Below are 20332 nucleotides of genomic sequence, written 5' to 3'. Positions count from 1 at the left end.
CCACAAGGGTCGCCTTTATCACCCTTCCTCTACAATATCTACTGCCATGACATATACAACCAACCAATCAACTTGGCAAAAACTACATAAGCAAACCTGACTACATTCTACAATATGCTGACGATACTGCACTCATAGTTCATGGCAAAAGCTGTAAGGGAGCTTCAGACATTAACAGACAACACGACCGCATGGTTCTACAAATGGAGATTAACACCAAACCCCACGAAAAACCAACTACTCTTACCAAATCACAAAATAAAAGACAACTCTCCCACAATAACAACAGACGGTAACGTAACTACACCAAGACCAGAAATAAAATACTAACACTTGACCAAAAACATGCACAAAACGTGAGAACTGAAATTATTAAACGAACTAAACATTTCAAAGCTCTTACGTACAAGAACAGAGGTATAAGTACAAAAACTGCAACTAAAATATACAAATTTATTTGCAGACCTCTACTCGATTACGGACACATACTAAGAGTTAATGCGACCAGCAAAACAAAAAAACACATACAAACTACAGAACAAATTGCACTTAGACTAATAACCAAGATTAAACACCCTCAGAACCCGCTACATAACCCACGAATTACTCTGCGAACGGACACAAATGACAAAAATAACAGAACGATTAACAAAACTAGAGGCAAAATGGAAAGGCAACCCTCACAACTGGACAATAATAAACCTCCTCTCCCTCACAAGACCAACTACACCATTTACACATCTAGTTTAGAAAGCGTCAGTTGAATTTTAGAAATCATAAGATTGTAACGAAAATAATCCCCACATCCCTATTATCTTGGTTGCCGGTAGAAGAGGCCGACCGCCAAGAAAACCAAGAGAGAAGACTTAGGTTAGGTTGTAGAATTTAAGATGATTAAGAGATTAGATGACTCGTGTTTTTATGGCTACAATAAAGGTTATTTTATGTTCAGCCCTTAGTTTTCTGAGCTTTTAAAAGTGAGTAACCCTCTACGAACGATTCCGCACCCCTAAGCGACCCCCAGCTCTCCACTGCCTCGCTACACTGGCGCCCAACTTTCGAGCCGGAATCAAAACAACTTGTAGTGGGATGTAAACTTTTAAAGTGCCCAAAAACTTTAGTTTTCGTGATTCGCACCGAGTTTATGCAAGAAAACGGATCCACTGCAATCGCCGAACAATCACATTGCTCTGTTTCGAGGTGAGTGTTGCTTCTACCTGTAGGACAATACCAACAATTCAAATTGTTCATTTTACTCGTGATTTGCACCGAATTTCGTAAACACCGGGTCTACTGCAATCACTAAGCTTCATTTAATGATATCTCATCATTCAAGTATATGAACTCTAGTCTTTCAACCATACAAGAGGAGGATTCCCTTGTTACCTCTGAAAACTCATCAAATTTTGCAAGAAGCCCTTATTTACTCCGTTCAAAACAGCCCAACTCTGAAAATATGACTGTAACATTGACAAATGAGCAGTTCCAAGAACTGATGGCACGTCTGACTATGGTTCCACAGCAAACAGCTCAACAGCCAGCTGTTGTCAGTGGCAACTTTTCAAAATGCAGTTCACGGTTCGATGGCACTAAGGAAATGGATGTAAATGCTTTTATTGATGCTGTTTTAATTTTTAAAGAATGTACACAAGTTAGTGATGACATTGCGCTTAAAGGCTTGCCAATGCTCCTCGATGGCTTTGCTGCTACTTGGTTTCGTGGTGTTAAAGGTACTATATTCACCTGGAATGAAGCTATAGACCTACTGAGAACCACATTTGGACCTACAAAGCCTCCCTATCGTATCTACAGGGAATTATTTAGTCAGGAACAAGACTTGAAAACCAACACTGATGTTTTTATATGCAAAGCTCGTGCTATATTAGCACAATTACCTGAAGACACACTACCTGAACATGTACAGTTAGACATGGTGTATGGTCTACTTCACCGGAAAATCAGGGAGAAAGTACCTAGAGAATCAGTTGCTTCATTTAATGAACTTCTGAAGCAAGCTCGACTGGCTGAAGAGACATTTGTTCCTGCTGAACTTAAACCTACTGAAACAGGTTTTAAAGACAAGAAAAGGTGTTCTTATTGTAAGAATCTGGGACATTTAAAGGAAGAATGCCGAAAATTAAAAATGTTGAAGACTGAACAGACCAACCGAAGTGACTTTGCTGCAAGTACTGGACCTCCTGCAGTCACAAACAAGCCAACCCAAAATTCTGTGTACTGTTATGGATGTGGCGCACCTGGCTTTGTGAGGAGCAATTGCCCAAAATGCTCTGAGAAGCAGCGCACATTAAATAACACTTCTGCCATGACAACTGAGTTTCTTTGCAGTCTATTTTCAAGTGATGTGTCATGTAGCCGACCATTGGTTCCAGTAAAAATTGCAACTCATCTTGGTTATGCATACATAGATACAGGGGCAAAATCTAGTATTGCTGGTTCAAAGCTGACTCAACTGTTACTTCAAGATGGAATTCCATTTACAGTCATAGACAACCTTAACATGACCCTTGCAGATGGTGTTGCAAGAACAGTCACAGGATACAAGTTTGAAATTCCCATTATCCTGCAGAACAAACCTTTGACAATCAATATTTTGGGTGTTCCTGAACACACACATAGCCGCACACTGCTAGGTGTAAATTTTATCAAAGCTGCCAATCTTATATTGGATGTGCCTACCAATACTTACCATTTTGGTGAAAATCCTGAACAATCCTACCAGTTTGAAGAAGAGAATGCAGTTAGTCTCTCTGTAAACCATGTGGAACTGTCACCTACAGTTTTAAGCGACACTGAGGCTCCCACACTTGCATTGGATGAAAAGAAGCAGCTGAATGATTTTCTGGCAACAAACAAATCAGTATTTGGCAGCAGTACTGAGCCGACACCTTATGCAGAGCATTCAATTGTTCTATTGGACGACACACCGATAGCTGTTCCACCTTACCGCATGTCTGAACAGAAAAAGCAACTTCTTCGCAGTGAACTCGACAAACTACTTGAAGCTGGAGTGATTGAAGAATGCGAGTCCCCATATGCAGCACCTGTTGTGTTGGTACCAAAAAAGGATGGAGGTATAAGGCTTACAGTTGACTATAGAAAGCTTAATGCTGTGACCAGAGCTGACCGATATGCCTTACCCAGAATAGACGATCTTCTCCATGAGGCCAAAAGAAGTGGATATATGAGTACTTTGGACCTACGAAGTGGATACCACCAAATCAAGATAAAACCATCTGACCGAGATAAAACGGCTTTTGTGACACCATTTGGCATGTTTAGGTACACACGCATGCCCTTTGGTTTAACTACAGCCCCAGCTACGTTCCAGAGGATGATGGACCGGTTCCGATCAGGACTTCCTGAGGTTTTCATGTTGGTGTACCTAGACGATCTAATAGTAATATCGCCAAGCTTTGAAACGCATTTAAGGGACCTCGAGGCAGTGTTTCAACGTCTCAACAAGTTTAAACTTAAACTTAATCGATCCAAATGCTCTTTTTGCTGTGATTCCGTGCGATATCTTGGACACCTAATCACCCCACAAGGAATACGACCGGATGAAGAAAAAGTAGCTGCCATTAAGAACATGCCACCTCCAAGAAACGTTAAACAGATATTGACTTTTGTGCAGACCTGCTCGTGGTTTCGCCGCTTTATTGAGAACTTTGCACAGCTCTCACAGCCTCTCACATGCTTAACTAAAAAAAATGCTAAATGGCAGTGGGGTCCTAGCCAAGAAGGTGCTTTTGAGAAACTTAAGGAGCTGTTAAGTTCATCCCCAATACTCCGACAAGCAAATCCAAACCTGCCATTCACACTCCGGACAGACGCAAGCAACTACGCTCTTGGTGCATGTTTGCTCCAGGGGGAGGGCACGGACGAACGACCTATCGAATATGCTTCCAGACTACTCACATCAGCTGAACGTAACTACAGTACCACGGAACGTGAGGCATTAGCAGTTGTTTGGGCAGTACAGAAGTTCCGTGGCTATATCGAAAACTCTATGGTGAAAATTCAAAGCGATCATCAACCACTGCGCTGGCTGATGAATCTGAAGACTCCAACGGGCCGTCTTGCCAGGTGGGCCCTTAGCCTGCAAGGATTTAACCTTCATATTGACTACATCCCAGGGAAAAGAAATGTCATAGCTGACACACTATCGAGGCCACCACTCTCTGACACTGAAGAAACGGAGTTAGTGAACATGGTGTCTACGGACTTTCCAACCAAAGCAGCTAGCGACATCAGAAGAGAACAACTAACCGACCCAGACCTAGAAAAGATTATCCTCGGACTAGAAGCCTTAGAACCAGGTGTTGACTTTAAAACTTGGTGTGAACGTGGTTACATTATGGTAAATGGCATTCTGCACCGCTACGCCCCAGAGATCGACGAGGAAGAACCACAACAGGTTGTACCAAAGACACAAATCCCGGATGTACTCAAGGAATATCATGACTCTGAACTTGCCGGACACCTAGGAATCGAACGTACCTACCAAAGATTAGCAGCAAGGTACTATTGGCCTAGTATGAGGAGAACTATTACTGATTATGTTGGACATTGCATCGTGTGTCAACGCTTCAAGCCAACCAACCTGAAACCCGCAGGGGCACTACAGACTCCTGCCATGGCTCGCAGATTTGAGGTAATGTCAATAGACCTCTTTGGTCCACTGCCTGAGACTGAAGAAGGATACCGCTGGATTTTCGTCGTTGAAGATATCGCTTCACGCTGGGTGGAGCTAATTCCTCTCAAGGTCGCCTCTGCAGAAGCTGTTGCCCGAAGCTTCATAGACGAAGTTATACTCAGATTTGGCGTCCCAAGAAGAGTCATTAGTGATAATGGAAGTCAATTTGTTGGATCAGTGATGCAGCAAGTAGCCTTCTGCCTGGGTTTCCAACAAAATCTGATTCCTGTTTACCATCCAGAGGCGAACCCAGTTGAACGAAAAAACAGAGACTTGAAGGCACAACTGGCAATGCTTACCTCCTTGGACCACACCCAGTGGGCGACTAAACTGCCGGCCGTCCGATTCTCCATGAACACTGCTCGGTGTGAAAGCACTGGTTTCACCCCAGCTTACCTCACCTTTGGTAGAGAAATGCGAACACCAGATGATGTACATCGAGATGTACGTGCAGTGATCCAAAATGACAACTTTGTTCCGCAAATTACACCATACCTACGGACCTTAAGCCTTACATTACAAGAAGCACGTGACCAGCAGGAAAGACATCAAGCTACAAGAAATGGCTATAAAAATGAGACAAGACGATCATGCAGCTTCAGCGAAGGAGACAAAGTCTTAGTTGTTCTGCACACTTTAAGTAATGCTGACAAGAAGTATACTGCCAAGTTTGCTCCTAAACGTGACGGGCCTTACCTGATACAGAAGACGGTCACCCGTACCACTTACTACATTTCATCACTTGACGCTCCTGAAGTTACGTTGGGAAAATACCATGTAAGTGATTTGGTACCTTACAAAGAACCAGAAGGAGGTGACCCTAAACCTGAGCGGCCATTGCGTTCTCGAGGGAGACCCCGTAGACTGTCACCATTGACCAAGACTGACCAATCAGAGAATCCCAGGTTGGAAGAAACAGACCCACAACGGAACGAAGAAGACCCTGATACCTCTCGGAATGTACGAGTAGATGACTCAAATGGACTTACCGATGACGACCTTCCCACTACCAGTGACAGCCCAATGGCAAAGGATAGCCAAAATATCGATATCGAGGAGAACAGACGATCCCGACGACGACTGACTCCAAGGACATGTGCCTGTTGTTCATGGGCTATTACCTGCAGTTGCACCACACCCGAGGACGGTAGTGTGATGCAAAGGGGGAGTCTGTAACGAAAATAATCCCCACATCCCTATTATCTTGGTTGCCGGTAGAAGAGGCCGACCGCCAAGAAAACCAAGAGAGAAGACTTAGGTTAGGTTGTAGAATTTAAGATGATTAAGAGATTAGATGACTCGTGTTTTTATGGCTACAATAAAGGTTATTTTATGTTCAGCCCTTAGTTTTCTGAGCTTTTAAAAGTGAGTAACCCTCTACGAACGATTCCGCACCCCTAAGCGACCCCCAGCTCTCCACTGCCTCGCTACAAGATGGATTTGAAAAATATCATTTGTATTTCAGAAAAGGTACTTTCAATTTTAGAATAATAACTTTGACTTTCGAAATTGAAATTTGTATTTCAGATTAGTCACTTGTAGTATAGAAAAGAGCAGTTGGATTTTAGACATGGTCATTTGTAATTTGGAAAATTAAAGTGGAGCAAGAAAAGTTAATAAAAAAAAGTAAATAAGTAAAAAAAGTAAATAGTTTAACGAATATTTTTAATAACATTGTGGTTTAAGCAGTTCAATGAAAAATCGATTTATTTCGAAAACCGTTTATTTTATCGAAATAAAAGAAGAGTACAATTTTTCGATAAAAATGTTAAGAGTATCCATTAATGGCGTTTGCAGCTGAAAATAATGAGAGCTGTCAAAGTTTAAGCAAATTGTGTCTTAGGTCCAGTTAGTTCCAGCCTTTCGAAGACGAGATACCTGGTTTTCATGTCAAATAGAAGGTATCTTTCGATAAAACATTAAACCCAATAATCATTACAATATACAAAGTGTTTCAAAAGTTACGGCAATAAACGTTAATTGGAAGGCAGTTCTTTGGGGCTCGATATTTCCCTTAGGAGTGATTTTAAAAAAAATTAATTATATGAACAAATCGTATTATTTTGACCTCCCCTGTATGTCCCCGAGAGATTGTCATATAGTTATGGGACACCCTGTATATTTTATATAAATTACTACTCCCGATGGACGGGTTTTTTTGCTTAAAGTGATATTAAAAAAAAACAATAAACTAATAACCACATAGAAACACAAAATAATCTGAAATTGAAATAACGCGTTCTAAAATACAAGTGATCTTTTCTGAAATACAAGTGACGAATCTGAAATACAACTTACGTTTTCTAAAACCAAATTTACGATAATGAAATACAAGTTATAGATTCTGAAATCCAACTTATATTTTTAAAATTCAAGTGATATTTTCTAAACTGCATGTGTAAATGGTGTAGACAATCTCGCTATGCCTTTCCCCAATATACTCTGTTCTGTTGGATAATTTTACCTAAAAACCAGACTAATTGTTAATTTAAAGCTTTTTTTTGTAAAACATTTTTTTTAACATGTAAATATATTAAGCTTTATTTCTGTTACATTTGCAGAAAGATCATAGTAGGTCGATAGCCGTTTTCCTCGGAAATAAAGATTGTTTATATTATATTAGTAAAAAAAAAATAATAAAAATATTAAAAGAAAAGAAAAAAGTCAGTACCAGTACATTTCGATGGTACCTCGAAGGCAAATACTGAACCCTGAATATATTTTGTGCAAAATCAAATTATTACTTTTTTTGGTCTATTTTACATAAAAGATTTAGTGAATTATCAAGGAATTAGCTAAATTATGGGCAATAATGGAATTTCTGTATCATTTTTGAACTTGATACACACATATACATATGTTATAGTGGGAATTAGTGAAGAAGTAGAGGAACTTTTTACCCCTCGGCTTAGAATATCATTACCGAATTTTTTGAACGTCTAAATTGCTTTTGAAAGTTATAGATACAATAAAGAAATCCAAAAATACGCCTGTCATGTTATATACGGAGTGGAAATACCGTAATTACCATAATTCTGAAAATTTGGTAATATACCGAAGTCGATGAGTAGTTTATTTAATTACTAGGTGTCCAAGAGCACCCTGGACATAGGAGATTAACATGGGAAAACGGTTTTGATTTTTTTGCGCCATTTAATGAAAAAACGCTTTAGATAAAAGTTGTAGAGCACATATTCGGCTATCAACTTGTAATTTTTTCAATACCGCAGGTTTAACCATTAAGACGAAAAACGGATCTAAAATTGGGAAATTTTAAATCTCGCGCCAAGCGGTCAAGGAAAGTTTATATCCGGCCGTGCTACCAACCTTTCAAAATCATAACAAATCGTTGTCAGTCATTCTGCAATCAAAACATTCAAAACAAGTTTATTTAGTAATAATTTTAAGTTACTACCCACATAATGCGAAGAAAATAAAAATAAATCGTGATAAAAATACTTTATCAGTAGCCACAGCCCAAAAATCTGGTAAGTTGCGTTTATAACCTCATTCAATGTCTCTACTCAACTTATTTACTTTGTAGCAAAATTCTTTAAGAAAACACTGGTTTTGCTTGCAAATATTTAATGAGGATGACAGAATCACCTATCTCAAGCCTCTTCATAACACTACTAAACGATTTAAAGTGATGAAAACAGTGGACAATGAACCAGATATTTGAAGATAAGTTTCCTACTGTACAGGGACAACAACAAAGGGGTCAGATACTTCCTTCAAAAGTGGTGTGATTTAGCTTCTATGTGCTTAACTTCATGGACTATCATTAGCGAGGGTTTTCATCAGTGTTGCAACTAAAACTTAAAATGATTCAGTGTTGATATCTGACTTAAATCTCAAAATTTGCTGTGACTGTGAAATGTGAATAATCTTAAACTGGCTATAAAACCTCTGAGAAACCTCTTCTAGAAACAGAATATGGACTTAAACAGTGAAATTATCAGTCAGGTGACAAAAGTTTTTGTATATGGGTAGGTATTGTCAAAAAACCAACTTTTCAATTGAGCTATCTACATGAGCTGTTCTATTCTAGGTTTAGATATTAACATTATAATTGTGTTCTTTTTTCCACACACTCAATTGTTCCAAATAAAACTTTGTACACTGGTAAGGTAGTACTTTTTCTTCAAGTGGAAAGCTTAGGTACAATAGGTGGCAAAGAAAACTGGTCTTACCACATAAACAGTGATTGTTTCACAGATTGAGTGTGAGTGGGTGAACCTTTCACCATACAAGCTATGCTAAAAACAACTTTGTCTTACTAACCTAATGTTTGTTTGGATAATAGTGGAGTTCCAAATTAGCAAAGGTAGGTGAAATGTAGTGATTGAAAATCTCTAAAGAGAAACAATTTGCTTCTAATTCAATACACCATTTCACAGGACATACCTTTACTAATCAAATGTGAACTCGAGTTACACATTACTTGCAAATAAACTATGTTTGGTTAGTAGACATTTTTTGTAGGTGAATGATGTTCAAGTTAACTAATAGAGCTAATAATCAGTACTTATTTTACCCTGTAGAACTAGGGAAAAAACATTGATAATCAGTTATAAAAAATGCCTTTTTATTAACATCATACAATATAAAACCACTTAAACACTATGGTGTGTTGATAACACTACAAAACAGAAGGATACAATAAAACTATCAGTCTCATAGGTCACTAAATAGCATCACTTTTGACGGAAGTATTTGCCCTCTTTTGTGGTGCCTGTATAGTAAAGCAACTTATCTTCAAACATCTGCAGGCATTCCTAGTCCATTGTTTTTATCACTTTAAATCGTTTGGTAGTGTTATGAAGAGGCTTGAGATAGGTGATTCGGTCATCCTCATTAAATATTTGCAAGCAAAACCAGTGTTTTCTTAAAGAATTTTGCTACAAAGTAAATAAGTTGAGTAGAGACATTGAATGAGGTTATAAACGCAATTTGCCAGATTTTTGGGCTGTGGCTACTGATAAAGTGTTTTTATCACGATTTATTTTTATTTTCTTTGCATTATGTGGATAGTAACTCAAAATGATTACTAAATAAACTTGTTTTGAATGTTTTGATTACGGAATGACTGACAGCGATTGGTTATGATTTTGAAAGGTTGGTAGCACGACCGGATAAAACTTTTTCCTTAACGACCGCTTGGCGCGAAATTTAAAATTTCCGAATTTTAGATCCGTTTTTCGTCTTAATGGTTAAATCTACGGTATTGAAAAAATTACAAGTTGATAGCCGAAATGTGCTCTACAACTTTTATCTAAAGCGCTTTTCCATTAAATGAACCGTACAGGCGCAAAAAAATCAAAACCACATGTCTAGGGTGCTCTTGGACACCTGGTATTTTCTAAAACGGTGATCAAACTCGCTTATTTTAAATGAAACACTCTGTATAGTGTTTCTTTTTTTGGATTCTACTACAAATTTAAGACATATTTTATGTATAATGTCTACAGGAATGAGCATTTTTTTGTTGCTGTTTCTACGCTGAAATTGCAAATTAGATTTGAAATAGAAGGCAGATAATCAATTTATGATTTCTATTCCAGATAGTTCGAGGAGAAAACGAGCAGAACGGGGAAAATAGCAAGACAAATGAAAGCCGGGCAAGGCACTCCCGATTCTCTTATGATATTACTCGACTTTGCGAAGTTGGGCCTGTAGTGAAGCCAAGTTGCCGGAGACGTGTCCGGCATTTCCAGAGGCCACAATCAGCGGAGCCCGTGACGGCAATGATAACTGGGCCCCCGGCTCCCCCGCAAGCCTTTGCCAGTCCGAATCTGAATTTGCAATAGTAAATTCCGGGGAAAATTATCTTCACTTGAATAAATGTTGCTTGGTAAATATTAGTCGGTTTTCATTCTACATTTTTTTAACTTTGTAACAATGTAAATACATAAAAAATGAAAAATTGAGTTACTCAATTTGAAGATACAGCCGCTCAAAAAAAAAACAAAAATTTTGCTGTCTTTGTGACTGCTAAACATAATTTGACTGTATATGATTGACATTTATTTTTAAAATACATAAGTAGGTAGTACTGGCAACTTAACAAAAATATGCGATATTTGACATCCATCTCGAAAAACCAAACTTTTAATGGTAAGAGTCAAATACCTGTCAGGACTTAACAGGATTACTATTTCTTTTAAACCTGTCTGTTCTCAATGAAATTATTCTGATGAACTGAACTGATTGTGACTCTGAGAGGCCCTATAAATTTTTAAATATTTTCTGGCAATGCCAGATGGTTTCTAACAATTGTCAGTTCATTTCTGCATTTGCGGAATTTCTGGCACTATCACTTTTTGGCATTGCCACATAGTTTCTGGCAATTGTTAATAACATACTATGTACTGGGTGTCAAGCTAAGATAGAACATCGGTTGTATTTAGAAAGAAAAAATGATTTGAAAAACAAGTTTCAACTAAATTTTATTAAAAAAAAAATACTCAAAATTTGGAGTTTTTTAGAAATTTTGAAAACACACAGATTTCAAAGCAATAAGATAGGAACAAGCAAACTGTTTGTCTGCAATTATGTGCTATTGAATATTAAAAATGCCAATCTTTACTAGTCAGTATCTCGAAAACGACAATATTTAGAGGAAAACTGATCAAGAATGAAAATTATTTGGACTAAGTAGCAGAATCTAAAAATCGCAGCAATCATTGGCGGTATCTAGTTGTAACTTAGCTAAGTTTTCAGTCAAAAACAAACTTTGATAAATATATGAGTTTACTAAATTAACGTATTAAAAAATTATTAAGAAATTTCTAAAGAAAGAAAATTCTAAAAACATGCTTGTGTAGCTAAGGGCCTGTACTACTACTTTCACTTTAGAATAACTTTATTTTAAGGATAGTTTATATGGAAACTGTTAAATCAAACCTTGCTATTGGTCAATTCTGTAATTTCTACAGGAATTATCCTAATAAATTTATCCAGATGTGAAATTACTAGTCCTAAATAGGTTCCAGATAGAGTCAGAAGAAACTAACTTTGTTGATACTTTCTGACCATTACAAGAAATTATCTGGTAATGCCAGAAACTATCTGAGAACTATTAAAAACTATCTGGCATAAATAGAAGTGGGGAATGGTCACGTGATCTTTTGATAATTCAAAACAATCACGTGACCTTTTTAGGACCCCTTTTAATCGTAAAAAATAGAAAAGAAACGCGATCTTAATGATGCTATTTTAACATTGACAATAGTGCCGTAACTTTCAGAAATACCTTTCAAACCTAAAAATTATCACGTGATCTTCAGAAAAACATTCTGACCTTAAATATAGTCACGTGACTGCAAGAATACTATTTATGTTCACTATTTGCTATTTACTTTACAAACTTACGTCACATTAAGACAGAGTCACGTGAGCCTCAAGATTTCATTCGACGCTTGAAAATAGTCACGTGACTTTTGTAGATGAATTTGATAGGTGAAAACCACCATCACGTGACCCTCAGAAATTCCGTTTAATTGTAAAAGTGGTCACGTGTTCTTCAGAACAACATTTTGACCTTAAATGTGGTTAAGTGACTGAAACGATTCCATTTTAACGATAAGGTAGATCACATGACCTTCAAAATTTCATTCGGAGCTTGAAAATAGTCACGTGATCTTCAGAACAACATTTTGACTTTAAATATGGTCACGTGACTGCTGGAATACTATTTACGTTCACTATTTGCTATTTACTTTTACAAACTTGCGTCACCCTTTCCTAACCGTAAGATAGAGTCACGTGACCATCAAGATTTCATTCGACGCTTGAAAATAGTCACGTGACTTTTGTAGATGAATTTGATAGGTGAAAACCATCACGTGACTCTAAGAAATTCCGTTTAATTGTAAAAGTGGTCACGTGTTCTTCAGAACAACATTTTGACCTTAAATGTGGTTAAGTGACTGAAACGATTCCATTTTAACGATAAGGTAGGTCACATGACCTTCAAAATTTCATTCGGAGCTTGAAAATAGTCACGTGATCTTCAGAACATCATTTTGACTTTAAATATGGTCACGTGACTGCTAGAATACTATTTACGTTCACTATTTGATATTTACTTTTACAAACTTGCGTCACGTTCCTAACCGTACGATAGCGTCACGTGGCCCTCAAGATTTCATTCGACGCTTGAAAATAGTCACGTGACTTTTGTAGATGAATTTGATAGGTTAAAATCATCACGTGACCGTAAGAAATTCCGTTTAATTGTAAAAGTGGTCACGTGTTCTTCAGAACAACATTTTGACCTTAAATGTGGTTAAGTGACTGAAACGATTCCATTTTAACGATAAGGTAGGTCACATGACCTTCAAAATTTCATTCGGCGCTTAAAAATAGTCACGTGATCTTCAAAACAATATTTTGACTTTAAATATGGTCACGTGACTGCTGGAATATTATTTACGTTCGCTATTTACTTTTGCAAACTTGCGTCACCCTTTCCAAACCGTAAGATAGAGTCACGTGACCCTCAAGATTTCATTCGACGCTTGAAAATAGTCACGTGACTTTTGTAGATGAATTTGATAGGTAAAAACCATCACGCGACCCTCAGAAATTCCGATTAATTGTAAAAGTGGTCACGTGTTCTTCAGAACAACATTTTGACCTTAAATGTGGTTAAGTGACTGAAACGATTCCATTTTAACGATAAGGTAGATCACATGACCTTCAAAATTTCATTCGGAGCTTGAAAATAGTCACGTGATCTTCAGAACAACATTTTGACTTTAAATATGGTCACGTGACTGCTGGAATACTATTTACGTTCACTATTTGCTATTTACTTTTACAAACTTGCGTCACCCTTTCCTAACCGTAAGATAGAGTCACGTGACCATCAAGATTTCATTCGACGCTTGAAAATAGTCACGTGACTTTTGTAGATGAATTTGATAGGTGAAAACCATCACGTGACTCTAAGAAATTCCGTTTAATTGTAAAAGTGGTCACGTGTTCTTCAGAACAACATTTTGACCTTAAATGTGGTTAAGTGACTGAAACGATTCCATTTTAACGATAAGGTAGGTCACATGACCTTCAAAATTTCATTCGGAGCTTGAAAATAGTCACGTGATCTTCAGAACATCATTTTGACTTTAAATATGGTCACGTGACTGCTAGAATACTATTTACGTTCACTATTTGATATTTACTTTTACAAACTTGCGTCACGTTCCTAACCGTACGATAGCGTCACGTGGCCCTCAAGATTTCATTCGACGCTTGAAAATAGTCACGTGACTTTTGTAGATGAATTTGATAGGTTAAAATCATCACGTGACCGTAAGAAATTCCGTTTAATTGTAAAAGTGGTCACGTGTTCTTCAGAACAACATTTTGACCTTAAATGTGGTTAAGTGACTGAAACGATTCCATTTTAACGATAAGGTAGGTCACATGACCTTCAAAATTTCATTCGGCGCTTAAAAATAGTCACGTGATCTTCAAAACAATATTTTGACTTTAAATATGGTCACGTGACTGCTGGAATATTATTTACGTTCGCTATTTACTTTTGCAAACTTGCGTCACCCTTTCCAAACCGTAAGATAGAGTCACGTGACCCTCAAGATTTCATTCGACGCTTGAAAATAGTCACGTGACTTTTGTAGATGAATTTGATAGGTAAAAACCATCACGCGACCCTCAGAAATTCCGATTAATTGTAAAAGTGGTCACGTGTTCTTCAGAACAACATTTTGACCTTAAATGTGGTTACGTGACTGAAACGATACCATTTTAACGATAAGGTAGGTCACATGACCTTAAAAATTTTATTCGGCGCTTGAAAATAGTCACGTGACCTTCAGAACAATATTTTGACTTTAATTATGGTCACGTGACTGCTAGAATACTATTTTCACTATTTACTTTTGCAAACTTGCGTCACGTTCCTAACCGTAAGATAGAGTCACGTGACCCTCAAGATTTTATTCGACGCTTGAAAATAGTCACGTGACTTTTGTAGAAGAATTTGATAGGTGAAAACCATCCCGTGACCCTAAGAAATTACGTTCAATTGTAAAAGTGGTCACGTGTTCTTCCTAACAACATTTTGACCTTAAACATGGTTACGTGACTGAAAGGTTACTATTTTAACGTTAAGTGTAGTCACGTGACCTTCAAAATTTCATTCGGAGCTTGAAAATAGTCACGTGATCTTCAGAACAACATTTTGACTTTAAATATGGTCACGTGACTGCTAGAATACTATTTACGTTCACTATTTGCTATTTACTTTACAAACTTACGTCACATTAAGACAGAGTCACGTGAGCCTCAAGATTTCGATTTCGAGATTCGACGCTTGAAAATAGTCACGTGACTTTTGTAGATGAGTTTGACAGGTGAAAACAACCATCACGTGACCCTCAGAAATTCCGTTTAATTGTAAAAGTGGTCACGTGTTCTTCAGAACAACATTTTGACCTTAAATGTGGTTAAGTGACTGAAACGATACCATTTTAACGATAAGGTAGGTCACATGACCTTAAAAATTTCATTCGGAGCTTGAAAATAGTCACGTGATCTTCAGAACAACATTTTGACTTTAAATATGGTCACGTGACTGCTAGAATACTATTTACGTTTACTATTTGCTATTTACTTTTACAAACTTGCGTCACGTTCCTAACCGTAAGATAGAGTCACGTGACCCTCAAGATTTCATTAGACGCTCTAAAATAGTCACGTGACTTTTGTAGATGAATTTGAAAGGTGAAAATCATCATGTGACCCTAAGAAATTACGTTCAATTGTAAAAGTGGTCACGTGTTCTTCCTAACAACATTTTGACCTTAAACATAGTTACGTGACTGAAAGGTTACTATTTTAACGTTAAGTGTAGTCACGTGACCTTCAAAATTTTATTCGACGCTTAAAAAAATACTCACGTGACCCTCAGAAATTCTGTTCAATCGTAAAAGTGGTCTCGTGTCCTTCAGAACAACATTTTGACTTTAAATATGGTCACGTGAGTGTAAGTAAGTTATTTTATCGGTAGGAGGAACTGAGTAATTTTTAAGAGTAAATTTGACGCTTGAAAATTGTCACGGGTCTTCAAACATGCCATTTGAATCTAAAGAAGCGAAAAGAGTTGAATATGGAAAATAGAATGTTATGCAGAATTAGTAGGAGTATTCAAAAATGTAATAATACACAGGGTGTTTGAGTGTTCCATATAAAATAAGCAAGTTGGTGAGTACGGGTAAAATGACACTAAAACAGGATGACGTAACAATACAGTACATCGTTTTGAATGTGAGAAAGGATGTACCTGTCTGTTGCATTGTTACCTATTTTTGTGTCATTGTCCTTTATTCAGGTAATTTTAAAAAACTTTAAACTGAATTTTACTCAATGTAAATCCATGACAAAAAATTATAAAAAGATTGACTCTACGACGCTGGTTAGTACTGTTCATTATTTATAAAATTAGCGTTAAAAATTGTGCTTTTAAAAAAAATATTGCATTATTTTTCTGTTTTCGTTAAAAAAAACAGCAAGTCAGTATATTAGCAAAATACCATTAAAACGAGAGAGCAAATAAGCCATAAATCTTCTAAAGTTGCTTAAAGGAAACTGCAGCGGCAAATATATAAAAGTGTCGGGGAAGAAGTTGTTCCATCATGAAAATTAATGTTCCCCAAAGTATAATTTGTGGAGACGAGTTGGCCTGAGTCTGCTGTATTGCCAGGACGCTCCGCTGCCTGTAATATGCCGCTTAATTGTCTCGAAATGAGAAATTCGTCGGGAAGTTATAATTGGATACGCGCCACCCAAACTCCCACAAAATGTCTTGGTAAAATCTTATACAGATTCTCGTCCCCACACTCTCCCTCTCTCCACTTTCGAAAAATGAGACTTTGCGGAAATAGTTGGGAACGTTGCGAGGCGACGTGTTGCGAACTCGCGATAAATCTTTCTTGTGCCGACTTAACAGCACGGAAAAATATTTCGAAGGAAAATTAAATTAATTTTCGTACCTTTTTGAATGCAAATTTTCATTACATGACCATTGCCGATTCGTTTTAACGCCCCTGCTTTAACAAAATGAGGAAATAACAGTTTAATGCAATATAATAGTTGGAAAACAATTACAACAAAATAGTTGTTTTTTTAATTTTCTCGATTTTAAAAAGAATAAACTAACACCTTTAATAAATAGTGATCTATAATGTTATACTGCGAAAAACTTTACAAAGGTGATTTAGAACAAATTTGAAAAGAAATAAATACCCCTCCAGAGCCTGAGATACTAAGATCGGAAGTTGAACATGGCATAAAGCTTCTCCGAAACAAAAAATCACCAGGTGCAGATCAAATAACGGCTCCTAAAGGCTCTGGGCAAAGAGGGAATAGGAATCTTTCACAAAATCTGCAACCTTATATGGAAAACAGAACAGTGGCCTGAAGATTGGGGAGAGTCGCTGTTCATTCCAATATTCGCAAAAGGTTCACCCTTGGAATGCAACAACTACAGAAGGGTTTCTCTTATCTCTCACGGTAGTAAGATCTTCCTCCATATCATACATAACCGTCTTAAACCATTTCTTTTCCCGCAGCTCTCAGAGGAACAAGCAGGTTTTGTCCCGGGAAAAGGAACTAGTTAGAGAAGAAGCTAGAGAATTTGAAAAGTAAACTGGAGCTACCTTTGGACCATAATGGAGGAAATGGGAACGCCAAAACACCAGGTTCAACTGGTGCGCAACCTCTATCAGGAAAACAGCGCAAAAGTCAGAATCGACGGGATTTACTCCAACACTGAGAAATGTAAACATCAGGGACTACCAAACTAAATAAAATATGGAAAGACCACCACCAAAAAAAAACGAAACTACGTCTAGTTGATGCTCTTGTCTTCCTCATTGCATCGTACGCAACGGAAACATGGACTTTAAACAAAGCAGATAAAAACAGAATAGAGGCTTTCAAAATTTGGGTTTATAGACGACTCTTAAGAGTATCGTGGACAAAACACCAAACCAACGTACCCGTATTACAAGAAATTGGTCCACGTTCAAGGCTGCTAAACAGAATAAACCGCTTGTATCTGCAGTACCTTGGGCATATAGCTAGAAGATCAGGAACAATGGAACGACTTCAAACTAGATGGGTAGACCAAACAAAACCCTTAATAAACGTAAGACTGCGTGATGCCGAAAGGATTGCACGATAATCAAGCATGGAATCAGCTGCTGAATCAAATATGGAAAGAGGAGGAGGATCTATAATATAAAGAATCTAAACAAGAGCAATAAGGATTTAGGGAGATGATTGGTAAAGAGGAAGGAAGAGGAATGGTATAGAGGACGACAGCTATCTGGAAAAAACTCATACAAACTTTCAAGACAAACACCATAAACAGCGTACATTTCCAGCCTATAGAGATGAATGAATGGCAACAAGCCTACCTCCATCATCTCAAGCAGCAACACCTGGCAGATTCTCCAAGAATATACCTCGTGCAGAGTGGTATATTCTTGGAGTGGTTAGACAAATGAAGAATAACAAAGCTATTTAGCGAAGGAATTACTGCGGAACTAAGTAAATATGGGACACCAAAAATCATTAAACACCTACAAGAACAGATATACAAACGGAAAAACATAACTTTGGTTTGTAAGGAAGCCTGGATAACCCCCATTCACAAAAAGGGCTTAGAGATAACTGCTCCAACTATAGATGTATATCTGTTACCAGTACGATGAGTCGTTTGTATGGAAAAGTCCTCCAAAGTCTTCTAGAAGAAGAATACGGACATCAAAAAATCTTGCATCTATCATATTTTTACCCAGCTGAATGAGAAGAATGTCGCCAGAATTGCAAAGGGGTATCTTCTATTTGTGGATCTTGCGAAAGCATATGATACTGTCCCAGTGCAAAAACTATGGCAAGTAATAGAAAAATCTTCAGGGTTAAACTGAAGGGTAAATTGTTGGACAGCTGTCCAGTCACCAAAGGTCTGAGACAAGGCTGTTTATCTCCCACCCTATTTAAGATATACTTCAATAAAGTCCTAAGGAAACGGAGAAGACCATGCAGTGGAATAGGCATACACATAAATGCAAATACAATCTATACTCTACATTTTGCCGATGATCAACTTCTTGTTGCCCAAGACAAACAGAATTTTTGCCAAGAAGGCTGTTTGAAGAGTATAAGGAATGGGGACAAAAACGATATACCTATACATTGGAAACGACAGGGATGACTTATACCTAGGACCAAAGAACAAAACTGAGGGCCATACAGAGACAAACAAATTATAGAAAAGAGAATGATAGGATGATATGGTCAAAATGCATCTCTAGAGAACGAAAACACCTTCTAGACAACTCCATATTGTCACGTTTAAATTGTAAAGCCCTTTTGGCCCAACAAGTTAAACGAGATGCGCGTTTATTACTTTGATAAAAGCCTTTACCGAGATCTTGTTTCAGAGGTAGAATCAAACCACTTGGTAGAAAACTATAATTTAATAACTAAATAGGATCGGAATAAAACCTTCAAACATAATTCCCAAAAGTAACATTTTAAACATAACCTTTTAAGTGCACAAAGTACTACAATAATTAAATAGATTATACTTACATTTGTTAAACAATGATGAGGGCAGCTTTCTGGAGGGTTTGGTACTCGCGTTTTATTATAATTTAGGAAATGGTTTACTATTCAATTAATTTACGAACCCGGTGCGGGTTGCAGAATTCCGGATGACTACATCATGGTGTTATGAGGCGGAGTGTCCGTCCGTCTCCGAGCTTAATTTATACCCGATTGATTGGCTGACGTAGCCCGCTTCCTCTTTCTGCATAGCAGAGGCGGTGATTTGTCATCGCTAAAAATAGCGATTGCAGCGAGCAGAAAAATCACGGATACAAAGAACAACAAAGGAAAATCAGAGATATCACGAACGTCCCAACAAAATATAATAGAAGAAATTCAACGAAGACAACTGGTATAGTATGGGCACGTTCAGCGAATAAATGACACACGAATACCCAAACAAATTCTCGAATGGACACCTACAGAATGAAGGAAAAGGAGACACAGGTCTCCTACAGACAGGAGATTGGGAAACCAGAAGATAGTGGAAGCGAGGATCTCAATTTAAACAAGATTTTACTTCAATTTAACATCTGTCATTATTACATATCCGTCGTTTCAAATTTTTGCAGTATTTTGATATACTGATATCGGTTAAAAAATCAGTTCTTGTGAGTTAGTTATGTCAATGGCACTAGTCCACGTGATATTACTACCATTTGCAAAAGAAGGATCATGTGACCAACTGTCAGATGTTGACTAACTAATCAACAATGTCATTCTTTGTAAAAATACAAATTGTGTTATTTTAGATAAACTGAAACTCTGAACTATAACATTTTATATATTACTTATATCTTTTCAATTATTCGTTTTTTTAATCATTAACATTTATTTTAAAATATATAAAAAAAACATATTTTATTTCAAAAATTTGTTTATTATTTTAAGTATTCTTTTCTTTTTCTTTCTTCTCTTCTTTTAAAATGGTCAAAATGGCTTGTTTGACGCAAAAATAATATTTGCTAATTTCTG

General features: G+C 37.2%; 1 long non-coding RNA gene across 2 annotated transcripts in view; it reads left to right on the top strand.

Annotated features, from left to right (window-relative positions):
* LOC145724813 (uncharacterized) overlaps positions 1-20332 on the top strand; it is a 118668-nt gene that overhangs the window by 81999 nt on the left and 16337 nt on the right. Inside the window, exons 1-2 of one of the 2 annotated variants that reach the window (XR_014177090.1) lie at positions 6043-6184; positions 10279-10568. This is a non-coding gene — a long non-coding RNA (uncharacterized LOC145724813). Of the gene's footprint in view, positions 1-6042; positions 6185-10278; positions 10569-20332 lie in introns of those variants that run through there. The other variant, XR_014177091.1, reaches the window with a different exon arrangement.

The sequence above is a fragment of the Ips typographus genome, linkage group LG2 (genome assembly GCF_016097725.1).
Source record: "Ips typographus isolate SLU linkage group LG2, UJ_Ityp_2.0, whole genome shotgun sequence".
In the NCBI taxonomy this organism is placed as follows: Eukaryota; Metazoa; Arthropoda; class Insecta; order Coleoptera; family Curculionidae; genus Ips; species Ips typographus.
This window is presented reverse-complemented; position numbering and strand designations above follow the sequence as displayed.